This window comes from Varroa jacobsoni, unplaced genomic scaffold, assembly GCF_002532875.2.
Source record: "Varroa jacobsoni isolate VJ856 unplaced genomic scaffold, vjacob_1.0 scaffold_928, whole genome shotgun sequence".
Classification (NCBI taxonomy): Eukaryota; Metazoa; Arthropoda; class Arachnida; order Mesostigmata; family Varroidae; genus Varroa; species Varroa jacobsoni.
In genome coordinates, this window is record NW_019213830.1 from 146,820 (window position 1) to 165,797 (window position 18,978).

At 41.5% G+C, this 18,978-nt stretch overlaps 1 protein-coding gene across 1 annotated transcript in view; it reads left to right on the plus strand.

Annotated features, from left to right (window-relative positions):
- The first annotated feature begins 4,376 nt into the window (after positions 1 to 4,376).
- LOC111265060 (G protein-activated inward rectifier potassium channel 3) overlaps positions 4,377 to 18,978 on the plus strand; it is a 37,750-nt gene continuing 23,148 nt past the window's right edge. Inside the window, exon 1 of the mRNA XM_022841403.2 lies at positions 4,377 to 5,609. The gene's annotated coding sequence lies outside the window, so the exon portion shown is untranslated. The remainder of the gene's footprint in view (positions 5,610 to 18,978) is intronic.

The following is an 18,978-nucleotide window of genomic DNA, read 5'->3' on the forward strand; positions in this document are numbered from 1 at the left end:
AAACAGCTGCGATTTATTGAAGAAATAGCAGTTGTATATTGTTCTTAAGCATCTAGTAGTTACCGTGCATCTCTAGTGTGTTTCAGACGTCCGATAAACTCGCGAACAAAACGGACCCTACTTATGAATGGCAGGCTTGGAAACGTTCACTTGGGTAGCTAGCATGTGCCTGCGACTCGCAATGGGAACCTAAAAAGCAGTTAACTGTATCCGGGTCGCGTCCGTAGGGAGAAAATGCACGTAACGTCAACTCGAACTACCCACTATTGAAAACGACGGAATTATCATTTTAGCTTTAATGATTTGGAGTAAATATGCACACCATTATATACGGCTGGCATCGAATGAATGCTACTATCCAATACTAGGTAGGTATTCATCCACGGGTAGTTTTCGGTTTCAATTTGAAGGGTTTTAGTCTCATTGTACTTTATGGACGGTCGAAGACGATGGCCTTACGTCAGCTAAGCGGGCTTTTAGCGCAAATGCCGCCGCGGCGGGCATCTCCACCGAAAACTGATTCCTCGAATTCGCTACATAGCTTTTTGCTTTTGTAATACTGAATAAGACAAGAACTTGATATTTATAATTATATATTGGAATTAAAGTATAGTTCGCCCTTTAATTTACTAATACGCTCTTTTTCCTGGCCGACTTTCAGGCTCTCAAAAACGGTGAGGTGCGCAATCCGAACATGTGTATATCTCTACCTTTTGTCTTATCCTTTCGTTACAGCGTAGATGCTTTTTTGTGAGAAAGGGATCCGCAAAAGTGTTTGTCCTGCGTGCTACATTCAATTTACAGATACGAGCATCTGATTAGACATAGTAATGTGCATCTTGATAAACCCAAAAATTCACAGAAACTATTATACGTCTATGTTATAAAAAATTTACGCCCAACGGTTCATCTCAATTTTCGAAAAATTACTAACTACGCTTTTTCCTTTTATTTCAATGATAGGAATAGGGTTTAGCTTGGGGCTGCACAGCGAAAATGGCTGTGAAATTTTTCTATAATTGATATTCAATTATTTCAATAGAGTAGATCAAGTCAGATCGTTCATTTAGTTTTACACGTTCGACATTAGTCATTTTCCAATATGGAGGACGTAAGTTAGCAGCGTAATGCCGTCACGTGCGGTCTTTTGAAAGACGCTTGATTCTAGCGATCTAAATGTATTTTTCTATACTTACCAAACAATATCGACACTACCATCAAATGCAGTTTTATCGTATTAGAGATCGTATTAAAGCTTTGTAAAAATACCAATGGATTGCGGAACGCGGCACAATACCCGCATCGTGGGCCAGCTTGATTGACCGGGCAAACCCGATCGGGGCTGTCTGTTTATTATAAGGTTGCAATTATCGTAAAATAAATAAAAAATGGTCGTAAGAAAGTTTCCGTTTAAAAAAGATATAGCAGGGGGACGTCGTAAAAAGTGGCAATTTTTTAGAAAGTTCGTGTTCACTAGAGAAACAGTCCTACGAAATAATGTGGAAGGTTCATTTTGGATGAACGCATTTTGGTGATTATTCGTGGGTAGTTTAAGTGCTTTTTAGCTTTACACTTCAACAAATAAGGCAGAAAATAATGTATTGACTTGGAGATGTGTACTAAGCTCATTTGAGGGCATCGTTCAAAGGAACGCTTTCCCTGCCTTCTTTATTATAAAGTGTTTCCAAACCTATTCGAGAACCAGTCTCAGACAGCTTCCAGGTAAACATAGAGGCCACTAGCTGGCCTTCCCGCCAAGTTTAAACGAAATTGAAATGGTAAAAAATCACGTAGCCGATACAGAGAATGCCGTTATGAAAAAAGCGAAATAAATCAAAGGCTCACCCTTTAAATGTGTTTAACCTGCAGTGCCTAGGTCAGGATCCGGTCCGTGATTCGACGGGTAATAGCTGGAAAATATTCTCGCTTAATTGTCCTGCACATATACAATACATTGTAACGTAGCAAATGAAAATGTATCTAATCATTAGCTCTGATCACACTTTCGACTCGAATCGATCATAAATTATTTTCGATGATTTTTTTGCCATTTAGGCAAAAAGCAGATCTTGCTGGTAACGGTGAGGAAAATTTCACGCTCACGCGGGTTATCATGTATTGCTCCATTTAAGCTTACAGTAGGCAAAAAGTGTCCAAGTGGACAAAAAATTCAACAAATTGTAGAAACTAAGAACACGAACTCTTGGGCTTTATCTCAGTAACTTAATAGGTAGCCCTTTTGTTAAAAATAATCTTTAATTTCCATGCTTTTTATACTCTTTTTTAGGGATCTTTTACAACATTTTCTATTTTATCGAACTCGCTAATCGTTTGCTCGGCTTCACAGAATTGCTTTTCGTGTTCTTCTAAAGCCGCATGGAAGCTGGCGCCAAGTCAACCAGGAAGGAAGTTTCTGATTTCAGTGGGGATTTATTCGGTCTAGTAAGCAGTAGCTGGTCCAAACTTAAGTTTCCAAAATGAAGATTGCCCAACAAGCCTGTGGCTTTGTTTCAGAAAGCACTAGCGGTCCTTTAGCGCGAAAAAAAAACAAATAAATACATCTCGTTTATGAAAAACAATCCTGTCAAAATATATCTTAATTAATTTTGAACAATATGTATATACATTCTTTTTTGCATTTTGCGCCCGCATTTGTTTATATATGGATACTGGCCTTATCGTTTTCTTTTACTGCCATTACCTTCCTCTAGAAATGTCACTATCTACTGTTCACCACATTTGGTTAACTACTTTTCAAAACCCTATAAACATTTCAGTAGATTATAAACAATTGTGATAGAGCGAAATTTTATGGCTTGAGTTGCATAGTCCACTACAACACGTTAGGTAGATTGTAGAGCATACTTCGGTGTATGATTTAATACCTTTCTACTTTTTACCTCTCCCTTTCTAATCGCACTATCTTTTGATAATCTAATGAAATAGACGGACTTTATCTATTGAAACTAGAGCTCAACCTTACTTTATTAAACTATTCAGATTTTGGGGGTGCAGCGAACCACTGCGAGAAACAATTACCTTCTGCAATCATTGAAAAACCCAGCACAATTTAATCAGTCTGTCGGTGATTTTCACTAGAGATATCTTACACCAAACAATATAAATTCAGTGGGCTGAACGCTATTTCATAGTATTTATAGGCCCACGAAGTTCCCTTCTATATGAAGAGGTTATAAGTTAAATAAAAAAAAAACTTCATCTGCGTACCATCAGCCAGGAAAAAGCCTACCGTTGCTGGACTGTTGAACATGTTCATTAAGTTTGAGCTGATGGGTTGAAAAGACCCTTCCTTTCGTTGCATGATTCGTATTATCATACAATTGGAAAAGTTCTATATAACTTGCAAGAGTGCTAGTTTTTGCTTAGTCTTAGAAGCCAAACGGATTAGAAACCGATGGTTCCGTCTTGGTAATCTCATAGATGCCCGATGATAAACATGCGCTCTAAATTAGGTTAGGTCAAATGAATACACCACAATTGTTATTATAGTACGTTTTGAACAAACATTTTTGCTCCGTCAATTCAGTTGTTTTTATTTTAGATCTATATATACTTTTTAAAATTTTCTGTTTACATCAGCGCATGCACTGTATACTTTCCAACTGTTATTTTTATTTCCTCTTAGGCCTGCTTCATAAGCTCCCTGCCCCCTCTTAGCTAGCTTTCTAATGGTAAATCGATCTTCGAACAAAGGGTTTTGCTTGAGGCTGTCCGTGCTAAACTCGCCCTTCCTTCTCTTTCGTGGAACACTTGTCCTCTACCAGTCCCCCCATTTTCCCCAATCGTCCTCTCCGGTGCAGCCAGAAGTTCACGTGCTACTAAGATACGCCATTTATATGTGTATCGTATCTATATTTATATATATATTTGCAGGTTGATAGCAATATTGCCGCTGCTGCTGCTATTCTTGTTATTATCACTATAGATGTACTATCACTATAAATGATAGAATGCGGGGGACTCTCTTTTAGATCTTCTTCACATTTTTGACGTTTGAGGCAACGTACGCATTAGTAGCAGTGCAACACTGGTATTAATGGTACAGTGGTAAAACGCTTCTTTACGTACTACTCGACGAACGCTGCTACAGAGCATCTTTGCTAACTCGGCGGTCTGGCAGCTAAACTCGACTCGATTCAACTCTACAGCCAGGCTCCTCAAGCGTCCGCAACTGTCGCAACGTCGACCGTTTGCTTCTGGTTGGCCACCAACCAGCGTAAGAGTCGAGGATCAAGAAAGCATGATAGACATCATGAAGGAGGAGGAAGGCGTAGAATCGCAGTTGGGAGAGTAAGAGAGCCAGAAAGTCGTTGTTTCTACTGCTGCCGCCGCTGCTGCTAACGGAATCGCTACGACAGCTACCGTTCATAGTAGCGGGAGCAGGATCTCGAATGGCAGTTGCAGCCAGGCGGGCGGACATCCAGGTACCTACTACCAGATAGCAGACATTACAAGTACCTGGTGTTTGTTCGCTGGGCGCCAAAAACGCTGGCGACCGACACACGCCATATGTACAAGTGTACAGTTTTGCTGCTGCAGCAGCGAGAGACGGGCCTTTATAGTCGTAGGATCATCTGGTGTGTCGCAGTGTTACAACTCCACCATGCGCAGTACTTTCAGCGACCCCTGTTGTTAGAGCTGGGTCTATTCTCGTATTATCGTCAGCAGGCGATAACGACGATTTTGTGCCCAAAACGCGATTTCTTATTTAGCCGCGTCGTACAATCATCCTCTAAGGCAGCTACGGCCTAATCGTTTTCCCTGTCTTGTTGGTTCAGTCGTCGCGTTGGTCAGTTTTATCAGTTATCCGTATTCCGCCGACGTTAGTCGATACCGAAGCCAGATCAAGCCACAACCATAGCTTGACCGGTGCGTGAGTAGCTGCGGTAATCCGGCGAGCGATACAACCATGAGTCAGTCAGCAGACAAGTCTTGTTGCGGCTAAATCACATGACTTCTAGATTGATGAATTACATTCGCGACGATCGTGGCGACGACTAGTTCTGCTTCGCGGAGTCACGCACCCCTAACACTTACGGATACGGAGGAAGAGATATCTGCAACGTGCCAACACTAAATATTCATTTGTTTGCTACTTTCTCTTTGCTGGCCAGCGTGTACGTGAAACACTTTGGAAAGTCCGAATCGTAAACATCTGATACGCTTCCTAACACCTTGAAAAGCATCGTATCACGTGGACTGGAAAACAGAGCGTACTCTGTGAAGTAATACGTACACATGTTGTTGTAGCCAGTGTCAGCACGAGAGTTGCTTCGCCATCAAGACGGTATAAAACCTACGAGTTGGATACACCTTTGAGGTACGTGTTCATCATAACGTGCGATCTAACGTGAATATACCAGTGTTAAGGCGTGTCAGACCGTTGAGTGCGAATTCAGAACCGGGGTGAAGTGGACGAGAGAAGCAACCTGCAGGACAACCCCACCGAGAAGTCAACATTAATTCAGTGAACGGGGATTAGACAAGTTGTGTTACGTACGAATACACCCTGTCAACAGAAACAACAAAGGTCTGCGAGGTCCAATGTAATTCGCCTGTGCTTTCCGCCGCGACGGACTCCACACAAGGTAATGATCGTTAATCATTTTACTATTTTTAAAGTCCGCTTCTACAAGCCGACCATTTTTAGAGTCCGCTAATCACAGCTGAATTTTTTTAATACTCGCTTATTGTTGTTCTCGTCCGGAACGTTCGCACACGACAAAAAGCCGTTCGAAACCGACGACAACAGCAATAGCATCAGCATAGTTACTGGCGACATCTTAAAAGATGTTGAACTGTAAAAATCAAGTCAGGATGGCAAAGACTGTGCTCCGATAAGGCGTCGTTCTGTCTTTTAGTCGACCATCCGACTACCTCGTTGACGCTCATGAATTAACTGATCATTCGGGGGATCTTCGGGACGATATCGTAAGTCTCGGCTGCTAATGCTCTCTACGTACCATCTACCGTGGTGTATTCAGGACTGTCAAGAGTCTGTATCTGAATCTGCGTGTTGGAAATATATCTAATCGTACATGGGGGAGACAGGCAAAACGCTTGATGTGGTCAACAGATACGGACTACGTGGGGCACTGGTTAGCCTGCTTGTCTCTACAGTCGTTCTGTATACATGTAAATGTATCGAAACGTATTTGAGATGGCCAATAGCTATATGGGTCTATGCTGCTAAACGTGGGTGGCGATGCCGACTGCGGCGGAAGCAACTCCAGCGGAACCTGCATGAGAAGGAATGAAATAAGTACTAGATACTACGGCGCTCGGGTCCGACACGGTACAACCACTGCAATCTCGATTGCTATGTCCCTGCTAGGGACGACGTTCGCGCTGCGATTACTGCTGCTACCGTGCATTTAACCAATCGAGCGACAGCTGGGAACCCGATGTTTGCTGCTTGAGTCTGTGTCTCTCGATTTTTCAATGAATTTCACGTCCGTGGTCGATAAATAACAAGCACATGTTATTTATCGTACAAGCTTTTTTCTGTAAAATGACCTATGAACACACAAATCGGACGCTGCCGCAGCAATTCATGTACGATATTTTAGCGTATTTGTCCGTGTCTGCCTGCATGTCCCACATACTATTTGATGATGATTCTTCTATTAAATTAGTTTTATGTATCGATATTGTGCAATGGGCATGCTGAGGTTTTGAGAGTGAGGTTCTCAAGATTAGAGAGAGGTAGAATAATTGACAACGTACATTTGGAAAATTGTTATTATTTGATAGCAGTTACAATAGAAACACCAAGCCCAGGCGATGTGATAGGCGACAAAAGGTTATCGTATAAAAGCAGTGCTTAGGAACGGCTTCAGTGAACGAATGTTGCGAACGATTTTGTCCCAGAAAACAAATTTGATGATTGAAACTGGTTGGTGGGAGATGATACATGCAGGGAACTGCTTCCCCACAAATACGGTGAAGCATGATTGACAGCAAGCTTTATGAATTCGTCATTTAGAGAAATTCTGTTTTGATTTCTATCTCTCTAGTACGTTTTCATCTAGAAGCTTATTTTGCTCTCGGACTTGTTACGGAGGGTTTCGGTGTACGTCACAAGAGTGAATGAGAACATATACTATGAACGTTTCAAGTAGTAAAACTAATGAATTGTTTTCGGAACGTCCGAGACGGAAAAGCCATTTGAGGGAAGTACTGTTGAAAATAGTAAATCATACTCTGTGTCTTGATGCTCGCCTTGCGTCGAGCGCTTAATAGTTTTTTTGATACAGCCGTCAACACTTAAGATACTCGATCGATTTTATGCTTTACATCGAGTCCCAAAAAAGTATACGTGGGAGGCTGAGAATGCTACGAGTCACCTAATGGCTGATGTACAGGAAGTCATTGACTACCTCTACGACAGATGAGAATAAAGTATAGCCAAAGAAAATAATTTCAACCGTTTCACAGATATTAGTGGCTTACCTTACAAGTCGCGAAGTAGCCGGACTGACGTAGAACAGGACAAAACGTGTACGCGCTTTACTAAGTTCTTATATGATTTAACTCTAGTCAGTAAGTTATCTACAAGATACGTTACACTTAAATAGGGTAAATAGCTTATTATTTTGCCTCGTACGCAGGTTGCGTGTCGTAAAATAAAACAACAAGCAGCAAACTACCAGTAATGATGAAAATTACATACAAAACAATCTTATATTCGGCTGGTTTGTGCCTGTCAATATCAATAGTGATGATGATGAATGGTAAAGCTTGTGGAAATATGATGTTTTATCAAATTAAGACTTGAGAGCCAATCAATAAGAAATGCTCGTTAGAACTGCTAAAAGAGGAAAAATGTATCCTATGATGCGGCTTTGGAGAAGAACCGTTTCGCGGTTACAGGTCTTGCACATGTGCCCTGTTCTAGGCAAAGCCGAAATCTTTTCCTTGGTCAATGAACCCTAGCTAAAAAAGAATATTTTTCTTGCTCAGCTTGTTTAAACCAAGGTTCGAATTTCGCGGTCTTGCTGTGAATGTTATGGCGCTTTAGAGCTTATCTTCTATGCACGCCCATTAGATCATAGAGATGATATTGATGAAATGTGTCAGGCAAAACGATGTTTTGCGCTCAATTAAAATGCACCCGTACCTCGTTCTTTGAGCATCTGCAAGCTTGAGCATTGACGAGACATCCTCGATACTTTATTCGAAATCCATTGTGCAGAGTTTTCCAATACAGATAAACAGAACATTTATTCCGTACGCAATTGCTAGCGGCTATCGCAATACAGCAAAGGAGATAGGCATAGATATTTCATGGACCATCCAACATTCACAAAAATACAAATAATATACACACACAAGGCAGAATCGTCATTAATTGCAAAACTGACGACAAACAGATCATTTCCTCGGCTTCAACAAAAACATCACAGTGTCATATAATGTATAATGCGTTATGACAGATACCAGCTAAGAGGGTTCACGCACCCCACTTGCCGATAAACAGGCCAAAGCCGTAGTAGACTAGCCGTTCGAAACTAGGAACATACAAATTTCGACCCAGGGATAATAGGTCCGTTTTCGCACAGCTAAAATTGAGAACAGATCGTTTTCGGCCTTAAAAATGGGTGTAGCCCATTTCGAAAACTCGACGGGATTCAAAGTGACTTGATCTGTCGACGATTGATAAAGACTATTGAGAACTAATGCCATTAGAAAAAATCTATTGAATATAATTTAGGTTCGTAAACGAAGCAGTGAATTGGTTGAGTGACAGGAGAACAACATTCAGTCCTGTATAGCACAAGCAAAAGCGGCACTTGTCATTATAATGTTCGAAGCTAACCGAATTTTCCTAGATATTTGCTTGTGTTTTTCTTAGTTCGTACAAACATTTAGTATTAAAATGTTGCTTTGTCAAAAAACTATTGACCATTTTTGTAGCTAGACAGCTTTAAAGGTTACGTATCTCAGATTGCGTGAGTCGCGTCGCGACGGCCTTGGTGGCGTTCGCAGGAGTTCGTTTGAGCTCTGCAGACGCTAGGATTGTTGAAACGAAGCGCTCTGAAGGTGTATGAAATTTTTCGATTTTGTTACCATAAAGGCACAAATACTGCCCAGAGCCCTAAAAGAAAACTAAGGACTGTTTACCGACACGATGTATTGTGAAAAAAGAAAACGGGCCTAAAAGTAGTTCTGCCGCGTTGCGGAAACTTCAGTGTGAAATATGTTACTCCGTAGTAGCCGTGGTTGACCAACTGCAGGAACAGCTTGATGAAATTACGGAAGTTGAGCAAGACGAGCGCGTGAGTAGACACGACATCGTCAAGGAACTAAACATCGATCATCAAATAGCAAAAAGAAGGATGATTACTCGATCGTCTTTCCCTGCAAAACTTGAACTGAAACATGATGAAATCGCGCCCTTTTTTTAAGCAGGTTATCACGGGTGATGAAAAATAGATTACATACATAAATGTGTAGAGGGGAATCTGCAGAAAAACGCGGACTGAAATCAAATAACGTAACGTTATGTGCTTAGTGAATTGAAAAGGAATCACTGCTTCGGCCGGGCAAGACAATTGCGGTAGACCTCTACTAGTAACGATTAATAAGATTACAACAATTTGGTAAACAAAAATTAATGAATAGGTAAAACGTCGTCTTTTGCCATAACAGTGCCAGACCACACACTCATCTAGCTACTCGGCAAAAATTTAAATCATGGGAAATTTCAATGCGTCCGCCATATAGTTTCCATCTTGCACCATCTGACTATCGTCCGTTTAGGTTTCTGCAGAACTTTCTTGACAGTGTTAATTTAGTTTCAATGAAATAACGCAAAAATCATATTTCACACTCGTTAGCCCATATACCTCGGAAGTTCTAAAATAATCGTGGTAAAAAGTCATCCGAATTACTATTGAAAAATGCCAATTTTGCCCTAAAAACGGCTGATATTTTTCTATCCTCAATGTATTTTAGTACTTTCTATTTTTAAGACTTATCCTTACATAGAAACTATGTACACGCACCCGCCTTATCAAATTTTGGCTCGCATGCCCACATTGGCCATTGGCGTTAGATAGACCCATTTGCTAGTCCACCAGTTAACATGTCAAGCAATTTCATTCAATTTAAACAAAGGAAATTTACTAGGGTACACATTTAAGGTTGCTAGGCTATCAAATAATGTCTTGGCTTCTTTGAGGCTGGCTTGACAAATAGGACAGTACCGTTTCGGTGTATACCCGATAGACATGGTACTCACCCGAAGGCTCTTGCACGGGCAGTTCTCTGGCACCGAATGCCGAGTGCACTTCTTAAATGAAGATTCTTACATTACATTGGCTTACGGGATGCATTTAAGAGCTTGCATAACAGCAGGGGCTTTAAAATCAGCGGTAACCAGAAGGCTAAGTACGTACTTAGGACGGCTTACTAGGAGGATTCAAATTGATGGTTAACATGTTCTTCGACAAAGGCACATCGGATCATGAAACATCGGTAAATATGATATATATATATATATATATATATACCAATAACGGTCTATCAAATTGTCCACAGGGGTCGAAAAAGATATAGCTTTTCTTTTGCCCTTATTAGGCTAGAAACAAGGGTTTATGATGTCACGTAATCTGTTCAGTCGCTACCTAGAAGTACGTTTTGTGGGCCGCGGATAAGCAATTCGGGCCATTTGCTGTCTACTAGTAAATAAAATAGAGATATGTTGGTTTTTGGGTCAATTAAGTGCGTTTATGTGCTTGTAACAGTGTGCTTGCCGGTGGTAATGAAAGCATAATACCACGATATTTGCAATCGATTATGGGAAGCCGAGAGATGAGAAGAATGTCTATAAGAACAAACAGATCTTGCGATAAGTCGGTGGCGTTCTAAAAGTCCTGCAAATAAATCAGTTTATACAACACGAAGTTGCACTGCAGGACGCGTGATGAACCGATACTGTGTACGTGACAACTGGTGCAGGAATTCCCCTTTCAGAATCCAAAGCGTCATCAGTTTCAAAGTGAGATGCGATTCAGGGTAAAGTGCATTGTAACGGACTGTTCTTTTTGATTGCATATTCAGGAGTTACGCACTCGTATTATTCGAGGATATTCTCTTCGAAGGATATGTTCGAGTTTTTTTACGAAATTAAGCACGTTTTCTATGTAAGGGTGAACCTGTTCTATCAGAGGTTGCTACGCGCTGAGAAGGCAGAACCCTACTTGAAGACGCTGGCTGGAAATAAGAATTTATCTGGTGACCTGGGACTTGGGGGGAACAGAGAGGTTTCAAAGATTACGGTGAACTTATAATGGCGTCTGGCGTCAAGAAAAAATATGTCTTAAAAATTTTCTAGTTTTTGTGCTCGAAACCGGTAACAGGACAGATGCAGGTATTTATGCCAATATTCTATAATATTCTTATCATTCTCTCTCTCTTAGAACAGTAATTGCAGATTATTATCACAACACATCACAGCAGCACAGTCATAAGACCTGTCTTCATAGCACTCCGTTGCTTTGTTTCCACGTTACATAAAAAATAACGTTATTTGTCAGATCGGATTATTATTGATCGGACGTCGAAAGATGTCCTCGAAATATTGATCGCGTTATTGCTTATGGATACCCATGACACCTAAGCTGAGCGTTACAGGTTAACCTAATTCTTGCATAAAACCGTCTTTGAGGTATTAAAGTAACTGAGATCTCTTTGTGATACACAGCTTCGAAAGACACTCACTTCTTATGTGTTTCTGCCTGTGTATAGCTTGGCCAAAACCAAGGCCTTCCTCGGGCCTCGCGAACTACGGCGAGCTGTTGCGGGCTGCCGTACGTGAGAATGAAATAGTCTCAACGATCAATTCCGTTATTATGACCTGCGGCAGCAGTATCGACGACGATGTACCTGGCCAGTTTCCGCAGGGGCCATGGTGTAGACCAGGGCACGTATAGGAGGTCGATGGCGTCGATGTACAGTTGCTAGCACTGGTTATAATATGAACGGCATGATCAAGCATAGAGCAGCGCGTTGCCGTACTAGATTATCGATCGCCTGTCGTTAGCCAGACTGCACCTTAGCAACAGCAGAGATGGAACTGTCGACTGCCCACAGGCCCATGGAAAGCCACTAGTGGTGGCAGTGGCAGCGATGCCTGCCCGGTCGACGCGAGGAACATGGAAGCTAAAGCCAGGTACGGAGATGAATTGGATGTGGTTGGATCTTTTGCGTTTTATTGTTTTGGTGATTGCTCGTTGACTCGGGTCAGAGCTGCCAACTGTCGGACAGTGTCGTGGCCTGTATTTGACCTGCTAGTTTGGTCATCGAAAAACGTAAAACCAGTTAGCATTAGGTAGATTTACCTTCTGTCTTAAAATGAAGCGCTATATTACGTTGTTTGCTAGGAATGTCTCTAAGTATGACCGGGGTAGCATTATTGAAAGCACTCTAATGTTACAATGTTCGTCTATTCTACAGAATATATAGATTATTATATTAAGTTACAATTTTAGTTCCATCCAGAATTTTTGTTGCATTAAGTTGTATACAGTCCTTCAACTGTTTTTTCTTCTGAAGTAGACTACCTAGATGTTTGTCATCACGGACCTTGATTCAGTTTATAGTAATAGCTCTAATCGAATAAATAAATGCTGAAATTCATAAAGACGAGGAAGTCTGTGAAGATATGTTGTAGATTGAAAACACATTGTATCTCCTTACCGGACGGGAGCAGTTTTTAGTCTTTTCCGCCTTAATCGGCGTTGGTAGAGTGTTTGAATGTCGTTGGACGTTTTCCATAAGGGACTCGTTGAGTAGCGCATATCGTTCGATCTAGTTAGACGGGTGGCTAACAGTTGTTGAAGATCCTTCGGTTCGATTGCGTGTTGATCGGTAGTCAATCCAGTCAAGATTGAGACGACCGTACCACATGTAAAAGGAAACTTTTTATGTTTACTTAAAGTATAAACAGTTGAAACGAAAAATGTATCATATATTCGCCGAGTAACTATGTAAAAAACCGATTCATCGTTGCTAATAGATCTGTTGCTGTTATTACGATCTTAAAATTATTATTGTCATCATTATTACTATGACTATCTGCCAGAAATAATAAGAAAAAGACTAGAAGAATTTCGAAATACGTAGCTGAATGATCCCGAAAAATTTGAAGGAGCAAAGGGATCAGTGCTGAGCGTCAGCGGCACTCAATAATGCTAAAGCAGATGAATTTTTGTTGAAACTAAATCTGAATTAAGAAACTGGCACACGACCTGATTAAAGGGGAAAAAAAAACACGCTTTATGCATGGCACCCTCCGCGGCGGGTCTATTCGAGACGCAGTTTCCACCCTGTCGAAAGAGAGAATGCGGTAGAAGCTGAGACATTGTCTCTATGTATCTGGATTCATGGCTCGTTTTGCATATACCTATAGAAAACGAAACGATGACGACAGTTCGTTAACTGGATTAAACGTGACTGTTGGCTCGCGACATGACCTATGTAACCTTCAAATGGGTATTGCTTTTTAGAGGCTCCTTGTGTAAAAGGTGATAGTAGAGGCTGTAGAACCTGTTCTGGTTAAAGCTGGTGGTGTATTTGTCCTGAAGAGCTTCATGATGTTTTTGAAGCCATTGCTGAAGTTAAGCAAACTAATAATGAAATGAGTTGACGTTAAGCAACGAAAGTGGAGTTGAAATATGTCGTTGTTGTTTTTTTTCAAATTTTACAACTTATCGTAGTTACCAATCTCTGTTTGATACTGCGTTTGAACTCTGTAATTTTTACTAGAGAGCACTGGCACAGTCGCAGGAACTTGTCAACGGACCCTGCTGTTGGAATGGAGAGTCTTTACGGGTTCGGGATATTGGAAAAACTTATTGATTTCAACCCTGTTATCCTGTATATATCCTATATAAATTCATCTCTGGTGCAATGTACCGTACCCAGAACTTGTTTCGCTATAGCACTACGGCTGGGCGCAATCCCTCTTCCACCACGTACAAAGCAAAGATAATGTACTTGTTCTATGTAAGATCCAATTCTAATACATACACATGTTGGGTGAATAGGATTAAACAAAGCTCTTAGATCTGATGGATTCGGTAAAATACCTTAGCAAGCTTATTTAAATAAGTCGATTTTAATTATTCAAACAGATTACAGTTTACAGAGAAACAGTTAGCACCGTAGAAAAACGCTTGATAAGCCATGAACGGTACTCAGATCGAAGGCCAAAGAGATGCGATTATACATTTGCGATATATGTACGACCATTTGTAAGTCTCCTGCAGACTGGCTCTACAAACAGATACTATGAGAAACAAAGAAAAACGATGTTTTAAAGTAGATATACTGTTTTGCGGGAGTAGCCATGGAGGCTTTCATATATGGAAGTTCCAATAATTATTACTAATAAGATAAATCTATCACCAATATGCGTTCAACCTTTACACTGTGTCATTAATTGCGGATAATTTAGTCTTCCCAAATCTGAGCTTTATTTGAAGACGATGAAGACACTACTTATGTATCATTGCATTTGCCCTCTCTTTGCGCAGATAAGGGGCTATTATGTCGATTTACTTATAAGAAGTATTATGATTAAGGTCCAACACTTAAATAACAGATTAAACCTAGACTCGCATACGGTAAGTTACTCGGCGATCAGCTGCGATCAATCTACGGTCCACTGTTATATTTTGTTTCCTGCAAAACCTGCTGGATGCTCACGACACGTAGTGCACGTGCCGCGCTTGTTATTACAAGCTGTTTTACAAACAAACAGATACACACACACACACGCACGCACGCTCACAGTCTATAAACCCTCGCCTTTCCCCCTTTTAAAGTCCATATTTTCGTCGTGGGCTATTAACGATATTGGGGTTTCTATTTATATCGATAGCTAGACACGCAAGTCACACACGTAACTCACGCACGCACACACAGAGATGTACAGACGACCGTACACATTACGGTACTCTAAGCACGCAGTCACACATACACATTGAGCAGTGGAGGATGTAAGACCTCTTTTTCGTTGAGAGCTTCCTTTTCGAGTGGCCGCTTGCTAGTCGCTGATCGTATGGTCACCGCTCGATGCTTGATTCGCTTCCCGCCCTCCTGTTGGAGAGATATACTTGCCAGCTTGTAGCAGGATCGTTTAGCAAATCGATCCGGTCTCTGTTAAGAGCACTGGCAGCGTTGATCTGTAGAAAACATCGCGTGTCGGCGTGGCCGGCCGGTTGGTTATCTGTGTTGTGTTGTCTTCGCGCTATGCCGCCCTGCGTCGGTGACATCATCAAAGCGGTAGGAGTTGCCTGTCAGCTTGTTAATCGTCACCTGCTGTATGATACACATCTTCACGTTCAGCGAGTCTTCACGTTATTCGATGTGAACGCCTCGAGGCTAGTTTCACATTGCCCAAGTAATGGCGGCGTTGCTGGCACAACCAATTATCGCTGATAGCAGTGAAATAGATTCGGAGCTAGTAATTCGATCTTCATCTTTATACGCTTGACACTCTGTTCCCTGACGCTCTATATAAGCAGGCCATCTAGTATCAAGCCATCAAATTCACAAATGAAACAAAGCAGGCTGCCATTTATGATACTATAGAAAATGTCTTTTGTAACAGTATAAGCAGCTATAAATTGTATAAGTCTTGCGAGTGGCGCTTCAAGACAATAGAGGACATTTTTGAGACTGTTTTATTTGCAGTAATGCTCTTTCTAGACATTGGGTTGGCTGTGGCCGCATAGGGTACACGCAATCACCGTGACGGGGCTATATGATTGAATATTGTAGTCATCGAGAGACGAGTGAAAGTTAGTGTTTATCCTCGTGACAAATAGTTTATGAAAATGAGTGGGTCGATGATTCTTATCCGAGGGAGGGGGCATCAACTGAAGAACGCCATTATGAGTTCAGTGAAACGCTGTATAACAGGCCTTTTGACGCTCCGCGAACTAATCCCGCTTCCGGCAGTTGAAAGAGGCTATGCAAACACATGCAGTGATTGAGATTCCGCTTCATTTGCTAAGTCTAGGCGGAACTCACCGTCAAAGATACGCCCGATTACCATATATAATTTTAGAAGAAATATATTCTGCCTGTTCCAGATCCGCTCATTTAATCACCTCAACGTTTAAAGCTGGGTGCAAGCAATCTACCTTTAATTTCGATAGACCAAAAAAAAAGTGCGCGTATCACGTTTGTTTCAGATTTAAGGCTAACTCTACCATAAATGTATAGAATTGTGTGTAGATTAACAAACGAAGAAATATCACTCGCTAGATTTAGCTCGTACGCGGACCTCGTGTTGTACGCTAACGGAACTTGACCTATACAAGCCAAAGTGAAATAAATCTATTACAGCTTCATATAACATCCGAATAGAATAACAGGACCTGGGAACATAATAAGGAAAAAATACACGAACAGCCTGGCAGAAAAATCGTCAACACCTCGTTCGGGAAGCTTTCTTGTATCACAATTAATATCCGCAATATCAGCGAACAAGGACCATACCTATCAAGCTAAGTAGTTGCCTTTTGCGATTAGCAAATCTTTCTGACCCCTTTGACACATGGCAGGAGATAGATGAGTCTCGAGGTAATCATTGGAATCATCCATTAAACGTCCATCCGTCACCACGACGAGAACTCCATTGTGATAGCTCAATCCGCAATAGCAACGGACGAAGCAAACTGTGCTTTCGCGGGTAGAAAGGTGGTTTGGGTCGATTACTGTCGTCCCGTATCTATCTTCAATAATGCATATCTGTTGAATATATTTACAGCGTGTGTTTAATGGCAAAAAGACACGGTTTTCTCACATTTGCACGCTCATAGGATACCACCGCTGGTTGGCTGGTCAATTTATTATTTTTAGCGCTGTCACCCAGCAAGTGCGACATTTCACACCATGAAAACACGATTTTTATAATTCAATTTAATTCAAACGACCTTCTGTCCGGTCTCCCGGTAATTGTTTTTGGTCGCTTAATAAATTTACTCCCTCTTTTTCATGGATTTTATCTTTGACGCTCTATTTAAACACTTGGTAACAATTTCATCCCTCCCTCATCAACTCGGTGCAGCCGCGGACAGCTGAAATGAGTGAAAATAGTCCAATAGAAGCCTGTCTGCACTGGGTTTGATAGATACCGTTCATATGGACACATCGCGCGAATCCGTTTAGACTGGACTATCGTTGTTACACTGCCAGCGCGTATACCCGATAGGATTTTCGCCGTGAAGTGGCCGTGAAGACGATGTCTAAAGGAAGTATCGGAGCTGAGTTCGAAATGTTCTTCGTCCAATGTAAATGATCCATTGTCGATATTTGGAGCGAGGAAAACCCCGCCACCATGGGGCTGAGTGTGTAGGAGACCGGTCCGTTATGGTCGTTTATAAGGGACATACCCGTCCCAAAGTTATCGCACATTATAGGAATGCTTTCAGCGTTTTGAAATCGATTTCCTAGTCACTGTAACATATAAATCATATCAATGCTATGTACTCATAGATACATGCTCGTTGTTTGGTATTCGGATGCCCTGTTTGCGACATTATTATATTATTACGATATTCAGCATCCAGCTAGCCAGCTCGCTAACAAACTTAGCGATAGTAAATGGTAATACTGGCAGAGGGCGACCTCTTTGATCCGTAATAGTTCGCAGCTTTAATGATAAAACGTAGCTGATCTAACAAGCCCCTATCGCTGGCCACAGCAGCTGCGACTAGGGATTTTGCTTGGAGCGTCCGTTGCAGGCAGGCAGCTGTGCTTCAAGTGTACTCGATGCAATCTCACAGGTTTTCAGCACAGATCTATACATCTCATTTGCTTTGGCTGGCTCGACCTGCGTCTTCTACAAAAGAGAAATGATTGTATCCCGTAAACTGCGATTACTGCGTACAACTGGTATGAATGCGCAAGAAACGACGCTCCACTGATTTGAAAATTAACATTGGGAGAACAACAGAAGCACATGCGAACAGCAAGAAACATCGAATAGAACATCTCGTGCTCGCTGGTCAACGACAACTGGCGCTTCGTGCTTTTCAATCTGTCTTACGTATCGTCCCTATGTGGAACACCGAAACCTAGTGCCTCGATCAGCTAATAACGGCATATTATTTTGGAACCTCCCTAATTAAATATTGAATGATTGCTATTTTACCAGTTTGTATTTCCTTGAAAAAGGGGAGTAGGTAGTTAGTTGGTTGGTTGGTGAGTTGAGAAGTTTTCGTGCCTTGCTCGCTTCGTAACGACCAAAACAGAATGGTACGCGAATAATATTAGAACAGTGCTTAGTAAATTTCTGCAGATATCGTATCGCCTTATCTGGATGCATATAAACCAATTATCGTCATTTTTTGGACGGACGAATCATTAAATTTCTTTGGGTTGTCGTTTAGGACTAAAGTGCCTAGAACATGTGATGTCTATTCAGATACATTACGAAAGTATCGGTAATGTACAACAAGCAGTACCATAATTTCTATAAATCGACGAAGAATATATATCGGTATTGTCGTAATTTCAATATTGTTAGATAAAATCACGGTTTAGCTGATTTTTCCAATAATAGCTGGGATCCGTTAGTATATCCAGGCTGATGTTCCATCTGTGCTCCGACGATCTGTCAGGCGCCGGAAGGTGGTGCGGTTTTCCACTGCTCCACTTTCAACGGTGGTTCGACATGTGTTGTTTCAAGGCCAGCATCCCTGGCAGCGTGATCCGGGTACAGAAGTGTTGTCTAATGGTAATGATCATAGTTGATTTCATGTACGACAGTTTGTCGACGGAGGGGGCAACGTTACTGCAATGTTCCGCCCTTGCAAAGGTAACTGAAGATGAGCGCGTTTACAGTCGACAGGTTTTGCCGCTACCGATAATCTCGTAAGGTTATAATTAGGTTGCTTGCTAGGCTAGATGGTGGATTCAATAGAAAAGCAAGCGAGGATT